Source organism: Cyprinodon variegatus, unplaced genomic scaffold (genome assembly GCF_000732505.1).
Source record: "Cyprinodon variegatus isolate N-32 unplaced genomic scaffold, C_variegatus-1.0 Scaffold130, whole genome shotgun sequence".
NCBI lineage: Eukaryota > Metazoa > Chordata > Actinopteri > Cyprinodontiformes > Cyprinodontidae > Cyprinodon > Cyprinodon variegatus.
The window spans coordinates 1,088,835-1,098,669 of NW_015150583.1; positions in this window are offsets into that span (position 1 = coordinate 1,088,835).

Consider the following 9,835-nt stretch of genomic DNA (forward strand, 5'->3'; position numbering starts at 1 on the left):
GATAGATAGATAGATAGATAGATTGGCTCTTAGTCTCCGCTCTAATTCATCCGAAAGGTCCTCGAGGTCAGGATCCTTTGCACTGCCATCCATGTCTTTATGGACCTTCTTATGTCCACTGGTGCACAGTCATGTTGGAAGAGGAAGGGGTCAGCTCCAAACTATTCCCACAAAATTGGGGGCATGAAACTGTCCAAAATGTCTTAGTATGCTGAAACATTCACAGTTTCCTTCACTGGAACTAAGCCCAGCTCCTGAAAAACAAGCCCACAACATAATCCCCCCTCGACCAAACTCTACACTTCCATCAGATTTCCAAATGGAGAAGCATGATTTGTCAATCCAGAGAATAGATTCAGAGATGGTTGAGGTCTGCCTTGAGTACTTTAGATCTCAGGATGCTATGGGCCTGCCATGGCTGAAAATCCTGTTCAATTTCATTTGGAGGTCAGGATCAGTGCTCATAAACCAGGGAAATCACACTTTTCAGCCTCCCTAGGAACGATACCTTCCCTGCGCTTTGTAGATGACAATGTTCTGCTGGCTTCCTCCTGCCAAGACCTACAGCATGCACTGGGTCAGTTCACAGCTGAGTACGAAAGCTGCTGGGATGAGAATCAGTCCCTCCAAGTCTGAAGCCATCATTATCGACCAGAAGTAGGTAGTTTGTACCCTTCAGGTTGGAGGAGAGTTCCTGCCTCAGGGGGAGGAGTTCAAGTATTTTGTATTTTTGTTCACAAGTGGATGTAGAACTTAGCAGGTGATCAATAGACTGATCAGTGCAGCTACACCTTTAATGTGGACATAGCACCAGCCTGTTGGAGTGAAAAGAGAGCTGAGTGAAAAAGCAAAGCTTTGAATTTATTGGTTGTTTCTACCTTCATCTATGATCATGGTATCTGAATGATGACTGAAAGGACAAAGGGTGGCTGGAAGAGATAAGGGGAGGAGTAGAGGCTTGGAGTAGAGCCATCTCTCCTCCACATTTAGAGCTGAGGTGGCCTGGACATTCCTTTCAGATGCCCCCTGGATGCCTCTCTCTCTAAGGTTTTTCCAGGCATATCCCACACTGCATTTTCTTCTTATTATTATTTTCTTAAAATAAGTGCATTTTGTCTTAAATTGAGGAGGTAATTGAGACACTTTGCCAATGGAACAAGACAATTTACATTTAAAATAAGAAAAAACAATTCCATTGTCTTATTTCAAGTGTATATTATCTAATTATCTTATTTTAAGAGTAAAAATACTAATTTCATTGGCAGATCATCTTGTTTACCTACCGAAATTAAGGTTAAATACACTTAATTTAAGACATTTTTTCTTATTTCTGCATCGTTTTTGCAGTGGACTGGGAGGAGACCTGGGGGATGACCCACGATGCTCTAGAGGAACTATTTCTCTCGACTTCTCCAAAAAGAGCATAAAGAAATGTCTGTGGAGAGGGAAGTCTGGGAGTCTCTGCTGAGACTGCAACACCTCGGACTAAGTCCTGGAATAGCAGAAGTTGGCACTACGAATACGAGTAAGTAGCCATCACCAAGGTAAAATAATCAATTCACTGAGAAGAAGGCAGTCAAAACTGCTGCATACAAGTTATAAAGAAAATGATGCTGACTAACCTTACTTTTGTTTTTGGAATGTAGATGAAAGCTGGACCTCCTGGGGGAAGCAAACGTTTTTAATGAAAGGAATTTTGTGAAAAGGAATTAAGAACACTTTGAAAAAAAGATAATTTAGCTTTGATTGGATATCTGTGAATTTTGTCATTTGCTTAGGCTCACTCATTTAAATGACCTTGACCTTCATCTCAACCCAGTGTTATATAGACCAAAGTAGTTTTTCATTTCCACATTAAGAGGAGTCAGCTGAGGTGGCTCGGACATTTTTTTGGATGCCGCCTGGATGTCTCTCTCTGGAAGTGTTCCAGTCACTTCCCACCGAGAGGGGGCCCAGGGGACAACTCAGGATACGCTGGAGGGGTTATGTCTCTCGGCTGGCCTAGGAGCGCCTCAGTCTTCCCCCAGCAGAGCAGGAGGAGGTGTCTGTGAAGAGCAAAATCTGGGCGTCTCCGCTGAGACTGTTGACATTTCACAAAACCAATCCTAGAACAAAGCAAGAGATTTTATTTTGATAGCTGGATCTGATATTATATTCAGAGCAGAAAGAAAATCTAGTGAGGATAACATTACTTTAAACTAATCATCATGTAAAATGGCATCAGATGTTGTGCTGACTCACTTATGTTATCTCAGTTAACTAGGGGGCTTTAAAGTGGAGAAAATAACTTATTAAATAAAATAAAATCTTTCAATATATACATAAAAGTAAGTAAAAAATGGTCACATATTTTATACTGGAAAACATCCTGGGATAAATAATTTTTCATTTTGTAGCTTGATACAAAAAGAGGAGATTTATTTTTAATCAAACCATTAATAAATGAAAACTAAAACTTGCCTGCAAGCTGAATACTCGCATCATTTTTAAATTTACAAACACACAAACCTGAGCACGACACATTTTCAAACCGGCTGGCAAGGTTAAATACAAAGCTTAGCAACAGATGAAACTACTTTAATTGTTTTAACTAATTTTTGTTTACCAGCAAAAAAACTCATTCATCTGTTCAAGGTCTTCCTGTCTCTCTGCAGATGAATTTCATCAATATATTAGCCTAAACATATGATGGACAAACTGATGAAAATAATGTAGATAATATCTAAAGATTTCAGTCACAGAGAAGTTAAAATAAAAAAAAAAACACAAACTTTATATACCTATATATAAGACTAAAGAAAAAGAAGAATTGGCTATTTATTTTCAAGTTACAAGTATCTAATTAAAATGCTAATTTGGCACTGCAGCAATGCTTTTTGGTTGCTCTGAAATGGATAATACTTTATTTTGCACTCTAAAGTATAGTAGCAGTATGGGTTTTTATATCATCGGATGACTTCCTGAACTTTGCTCATCTCTTTCTTCGGTTTGTACCAGCACCCTGGAGAGAGAATTATCCATCAGACTGAGATGATGACCAGAGGCTCCTGCTGTCCATGTTCAGTATGTGTAGCTCTATAGTACAACACATAATGTGTTGATATAGTATTACAAATGCAGTAAATTCTGTCATTGAGCTATTTTTCATTAAGCTCTACCCTGTAAGATTCAAAGCTTTTGTCCAAATCTGCCTCATAGAGAAATAAATGTTGAATCTAATGTAATTCTATCTCTGGCTGAAACACACCTCATACTCCACGAGTGACAGAAATGTACTTTAACAGTGTAGAGCATGATAGCATTGCCATCAGTCATCCACCTGGGAGAGATTAAGAACCCTTTGAAATAAATATTGCACAGGTTTCACTCAGAGAAACAGACAGAAAACAACCTAATGTGTGTTGATGTCAAAGCATCACACTGCTGATAGTGGAGGGTTAAAAAAAAGGGGGGGTTGGAGAAAGGCTAACAAAGAGTTTGCCAGTACATACCCGCTTATGTGTGAACAAACATGAGGCAGCCAGAGCTTGATGCCCTCACTTTCTTTTTATATAAGAGTAGGATGGAGAAGTCATGTACGCTGTCAGCTCAGGACACTCTGCACACTACACACATGCTCTCCCTGTCTCTCTCATGCAAGCAGCCTTTCTTTTTTTCTTTTTTTTATAATTGTGCACATAACAATCTGAGAAAAAGAGGAAACTGAATGAAAGAAGAGGTTTTTTGATAACACACAGAATTCTAGTCTAAACTATCTTCAACCCTATTGTCTAAAGGCTTCATCCATCCATAGGGGCTAATTAGGATATTGGAAGTCTGTCCACAAGTTTTAGGTGTGTTTTTGGGAGTGTATTTTTTTTTTCAGAAGTGCATTTGTGAGGTCACACACTCATGTTGGACAAGAAGACTCTTTTCTTATTTATCCCAGAGGTTTTCTGTGGGGTTGAGGTCAGAGCTCTGTGCAGGCCCATCAAGTTAATCTACAATCGACTCTGCCGTCCATACCTTTATGGACCTTGCTTTGTGCACTGTTGCACAGTCATGTTGGAAGAGGAAGGGGCCAGCTCCAAACTGTTCCCACAAAGTTGGGAGCATGGAATTGTCCAAAATGTCTTGGTATGCTGAAGCATTCAGAGTTCCTTTCACTGGAACTAAGGGGCCAAGCCCAACTCCTGAAGAACAACCCTGCAGCATCATCCCCCCCTTCACCAAATTTCACACTTGGCACAATGCAGTCAGATAAGTACTCCTCTCCTGGCAGTCGATAAACCCAGACTCATGCATCAATTTCCAGATGAAGAAGCAACTCATCGCACTACAGAAGGCTACTCCAGAGTCCAGTGATGGCGTGCTATACACCACTGAATCCAATGCACTTGGTGATTTACAGGTTGGATGCAGCAACTCGACCATAGAAACCCATTCCATGAAGCTCTCTGTTTTTGAGCTAATCTGAAGGCCATATGGAGTTTGGAGGTTATACAATGCAAAACAAAAAAATCTAAATAAGCAATTTTTTCCTAAAGTAATTGCTTTTATCTTGAATTGAGGAGGTAAGTGAGACACTGCCAATTGAACAAGGCAATTTACATAAAATGAATTCAAGTGCAAGTTATCTAATCTTATTTTAAGAATAAAAAACTCATTCCATTGGCAAATCATCTTATTTACCCAGTCAAACTAGGAGAAAATACACTTAATTAAAGTTGTTTTTTTACTTATTTTTAGATCGTTGTTGCAGTGTAGTGATTGATTCTGCAGAAAGTTGGTGACCTCTTCGAAGTATGAACTTCAGAATCTGCAGAACACGCTCCTTCGGTTTACGTAGCCTACCATTTCGTGGCAGAATTTCTGTCCTTCCCAAACACTTCCATTTTCTCATGATGCAGTTGACAGTTGACTGTTGCATCTTATTACAGTTCTACGCTGAAATTCACTGAGCTCCTGTGAGCGACCCATTTCTTCACAAGTGTTTGTAACAACAGTCTGCATGCCAACAGTAGGTGCTTGATTTTATACACCTTTGGCAATAGAAGTGATTAAGTAAGCAAATACTTTTGGCAAGAAATGACTTCTGAACTCTGCTTAGAAAAAATGTCATTAATAATTTTAAAATATCTTAAACATCTTATTCATAGAATTGAATAAGATTAAAAAAACAATCTGAGAATAGAAAAAACACAAAGTCTGGCTTGAAAAATATCCATTGATCTGATGGTAGAAAACATTTGCATAACTAATTAAAATAAATGCTTCCTCAAGAAATGACTGCATCAAGTGATTACATAAGTACTCAATGTGATGTCCCCTCTCCTTCCATCTAATCTGATTCTGACAGACACAAATGGAGAAAACTGATCTTCTTTGTAGTCACTGCGAGACAAGCTGTCTGGAACGCGTCAGCCGTCAGGGCAAAGCCTCAAGACATCAACACACACATGAGCACTCAGAGTGAGACTAACCAACCAAACAGAACATTCAAACCAGAACTTTTACACGGAGACTCCTCTCGGGTGCTAAAGCTCAGCTGTGGGAAAAAAATAAATAATGAAGGAAGTAGTCCATGTGTAAATCAAATGTGATGCATTGCAAAGTGTTTTGTAACTGTGACAAATATGCACAATGTTTAAAACTTGAATGGCATACAGGCTGTGAGGTCTAACCTTCATTATTGTAGAAATTATAGAATCTTTTTAGCATAATTTGCTCATCTGCTATTAATTTTTGGGAAACTATGAGCAGCCTTAGTTAGTAATATATGTGTGAAACATGGCTAAGACAAGGCAAATGGCGTCTGTTTCTGGAAGTAACTGGGCCGCCAGCTCCAGACAGAAATTCCCCATCACTTCCAGTTCAGTGCAGCGGAAGCAGGTTAAGGGAGTGGGTGGCGATCATGGCAGCAGCAAAGAGGCAGAGGAAGGAAACAAAAGTATAAAGACAAGAAGAGAGGAAAGAGGGTCAGGTCAATGTACAGGGAAAGAAAGAAGTGTTTGAAGAGAGAGAGCAAATGCAGGAAATGAGGTGATGGAGTGGAAGATTAGGGTGTGTTACGGGATGCATTGAAAAACAAAAACTGAGGACTAGAGGCTAAAAATCGGGTGGAACAAAAAAAAAAAAGTCTCTGACTCATCAAGCCCATAAAATTATGCTTCTTGTTTCATTAAACAATAACTTTAAAATCAGAGCTGCTGTCACACTGTTTCTTTTCTTTCCAGGCATGTTTGCATGGAGTAAAATAGTTTAGTTTATGTAAAACGAAGAAAATTTTTGTTAAACTCAAAGTCCTGTATCTTCAATGAAGTATCCTCTTTTTTTCTCCATGTCCTGATTGTTTTAGGCCACTTTTATTGGGATCAAAAGTGGTTCCATGTATTAGCACAGTGTATTGTACTGTTGATATATCACAGTCATGCCTTTTTCCCTAATATTTGAAAATCAGCTGACCATTGATATTTTTTGCAGAATGAACAAGAAGCATCTTCATAGGAAGTTTTCATTAGTGCAGACAAAGTGTTTGCATGATGTTTGATGAGATTTGTTTATGTCCGTGAGCTTTGGTGGCCATATACGAGTTGCATTTGTGGAGTTGCATTTGTGTAAATGATGTGGTAGGGATGGAGCTTTGGAATGCTTCATCTGGGCTTATCTGGTAAAGAACGTATTTTATTTTAAGAATATACCCCACATGTTAGTATCTCGACAGCTCCAGCAATTATATTTTACTGTATCTTTATGATCTTTCATTCTCTTGTAATCCTATTTTTAACATGTCCGTTTTGCACAACACAGCAGCACAAGTATTACAAGACTGTTACACACACAAAAACAAACATCTGACTTTACATTGTTTCTCAGCAGTCTAGGAGAACAACTATCTCTCAGTCAAACTGGAACTGCTTCTACTAAAGGGCTCTCCATCCTGGAAAGACCAGGCCAATCTTGATCCTCATTTTGTCCCTTTCCTTATCTGACACCTCCTTTGTCAGACTGTTGTTTTTGTTTTGTTTTTTGTGGTAAAGATGAGCCCTGATTGTCTTCATGTGAACATTTTGGTCCTTTGGCTCCTATGCTAAATTGGTAAGCCCTGAGTTGTAGCTGTTTAGGCGCACATGGCCAACCCAGCAATGTATGTGAACGATTTGAGAACAACACGTAGAGATGGTGTGTGAAATCTTTCTTTCCATAGTCCATCTGAAAATATACCTTTAGTTCTTCACAAAAAAAATTTCCTTAGTTCTTTTCATCAAAAATAAAGAAATTTCACTAAATGCCTTTAAATATAGTGTTTAGGACACGGTCAGAGAGGGTCCACAAGGCATTGCTTTGTAAATGACCTCATTCCTTGGAAAATCCCAAAATGTAATTCATTTTGGCAAGAACTGTTATCCATGAAAATCTGACCGATGAAAATTCCAACTCAGGAAAGTTTAAATCAGCTGTTAAAATTGTAAAAAATCAGTGGAGGGATTTAAAAAGCCCAGGTGAAAAAAAAAAGTCTAAGCAGAGTCAACTATCTGTTCTTTCCAACAAAATAAACTGAAAAAAATCTATTGTGACTGATTAGAAATTTGTTTTTGGGGTTTAATGAACCATTAATAACAATCACTATGTGCTTAAATGCTCTGGTTTTCTGAGAGGTTAAAATGTGTATATGAATCTAGTCTAAGTATGAAATATCACGATGTAAGGTGCACCTCCCTTTTTTCTGTAAATTCAAAGGAATTTCACAGTTAGTGTTGGTTTAATTCTTTCAAAGAATTTCCAATTCCTGATTTACCTATATAGTCAATGGGAATGCCCCCTTGTGGCTAGCATATTCTACTGCATGGGTTTTGACAGGTTAAATCCAAAGGCTTATTTCAGTTTTTAGAGGCTGGATTTGACCGCCCCTATTTTCAGATTCTTATGTAGGCCTATTTATAGTATTTAGACCCAACTAAATGAGCTGCAAGAATTGAAATTGTATTATTCCCAAATCTAAAAAAACCCACTGAGACTGAAACTCATCCTTCAAGAAACAACATTAAGACCTGTCAAACCCGAACTGAATTGTTAAAAATGATTGTAAATGCTGTAAAACATAGGTTGTATGGAATAAAATATAATTAGTTTTATTTATGAATGTGTGCATATTTTAAAACAAATGTCCAGCTTTTGTTGTATAGAATGAGCTTCATTGGGGGACCGGGTGTGTTGATCAACAGAGAGCAGCTTGTCATTGTTTTAGATCAACGTTTAAATATTTCATTGAGGAATAGGAAAAAAAAAAAAAAAAAAAAAAAACACAAACCGGTATTTCATACAGACACTAAAAAATCTTAGTGTATCAGAAATTCACAAATGACTAAGCTGTCATAATTGACTGTTTTTAACTCAACACACTGCAGGGTCACTGGAAGACTTTCTCTCTTGCACAAGAGTGGTCCTATCCTATCTGGTTGACGTCCTTACATTGTGTAAGTGAGTAAACGCATAATTCAGATATTTGGCTCTAAAGCCAGATCTGAATTTGACAATGGAATATTTAGAGACTGAAGTAATAATATGATGTGCTCTGTATTTTTTGCTCCATTACGAACAGTGACATTTGTATTTTGTTAGCCTTAACCAGCCCTGGGCAGGCTGCTTGTTAAAATGAGGCCACTTATGCAGCAAAGCCTGGAGGTGACACCTGGCCTTTGTATTTAAACATTACAGCATTTTATAGGTCTATACAGTAACAGTTGCTCTTACTCAACAGAAGGCACAGGGCAACGGCACAGCTGCAGGAAAACATGGTGGATAAATCATCTGTACTGTGCAAACACAATGAGGACACTTCAGTTACTGTAAAACCAGAGATTAATTCATGAACAAAATACAGCCAAGATTAAAAAGATCATCTTGGAGAGTTTTAAGCTAATTTCAATGCAAAAGAAAAACATACAAAAACGTGTTTTGACACTTCATTTATTTAGATGAAGCAGATATGGAAAATCTGTGTTAAAAGTTATAAACCATTACTGCTGCTATTGGATTTAAGAGATCAGCTGGCAGCTGCTGCTTAGCAAAATAATTAAATAACCAATAGATTTTGCCACATCTGTTTATATTAAACATCAAGCATATTACTTGTTTGCTTATGTGCATGTAAATAATTGCAGAGTGTAAGGACATGTGCAATAATACTAATGCAGAAAATGTAAAGGATCTTAAGTCAATTTCAAATGTCCGGGGGTTTTTTTGTACAGTGGGATCAATCCCAGCTTTATCAAGCATTTTTCCAGTTTTCCTGTGAGTTTAAGACCAGGGAACAACCCGCTTTCCAAAGAAAAAAACAAAAAGTCTGCTTTAACAACTGTATTGGTGGTCATTGGCTGGTGACTGGGGCTCATTTTGGAGCCGAAGGATTAGGCTATTTATCAGTCACTAAATTAAACTTAACTTCTCCGCAGAGTAATGCATTTTAGAGGTAAATGTGCAGCAAAGTGTTTGCCAGCTGAAACTTGGCCAAACAGAGTCATGGAACAGAATAAAGACCATGGGAAGAAGAAGAAAAAAAAAATCTACACCAGAAGAGCACAAATTAAAGAAAATAATGTTAATGAGGTCCAGTCAAGGTTTAGCCTTCAGCAAGTATGTGTTGGGAAATAAAAAAAAAAAGAAATCACTTTGAATAAAAATACTCCAAAGTAGTTTGGAAATCTTAGCTCCTAAAAGCATGAGATGTTTGTTATAGAGCAGACTACGATTTTTAATTAAGTTGATCTCGTTATTTTACCATTTTCTAATTATCCCCCTTTACATTTTGTTCATTATTTTTATACAAATGGTTTTTACCCTGAGGTTTAAGTGT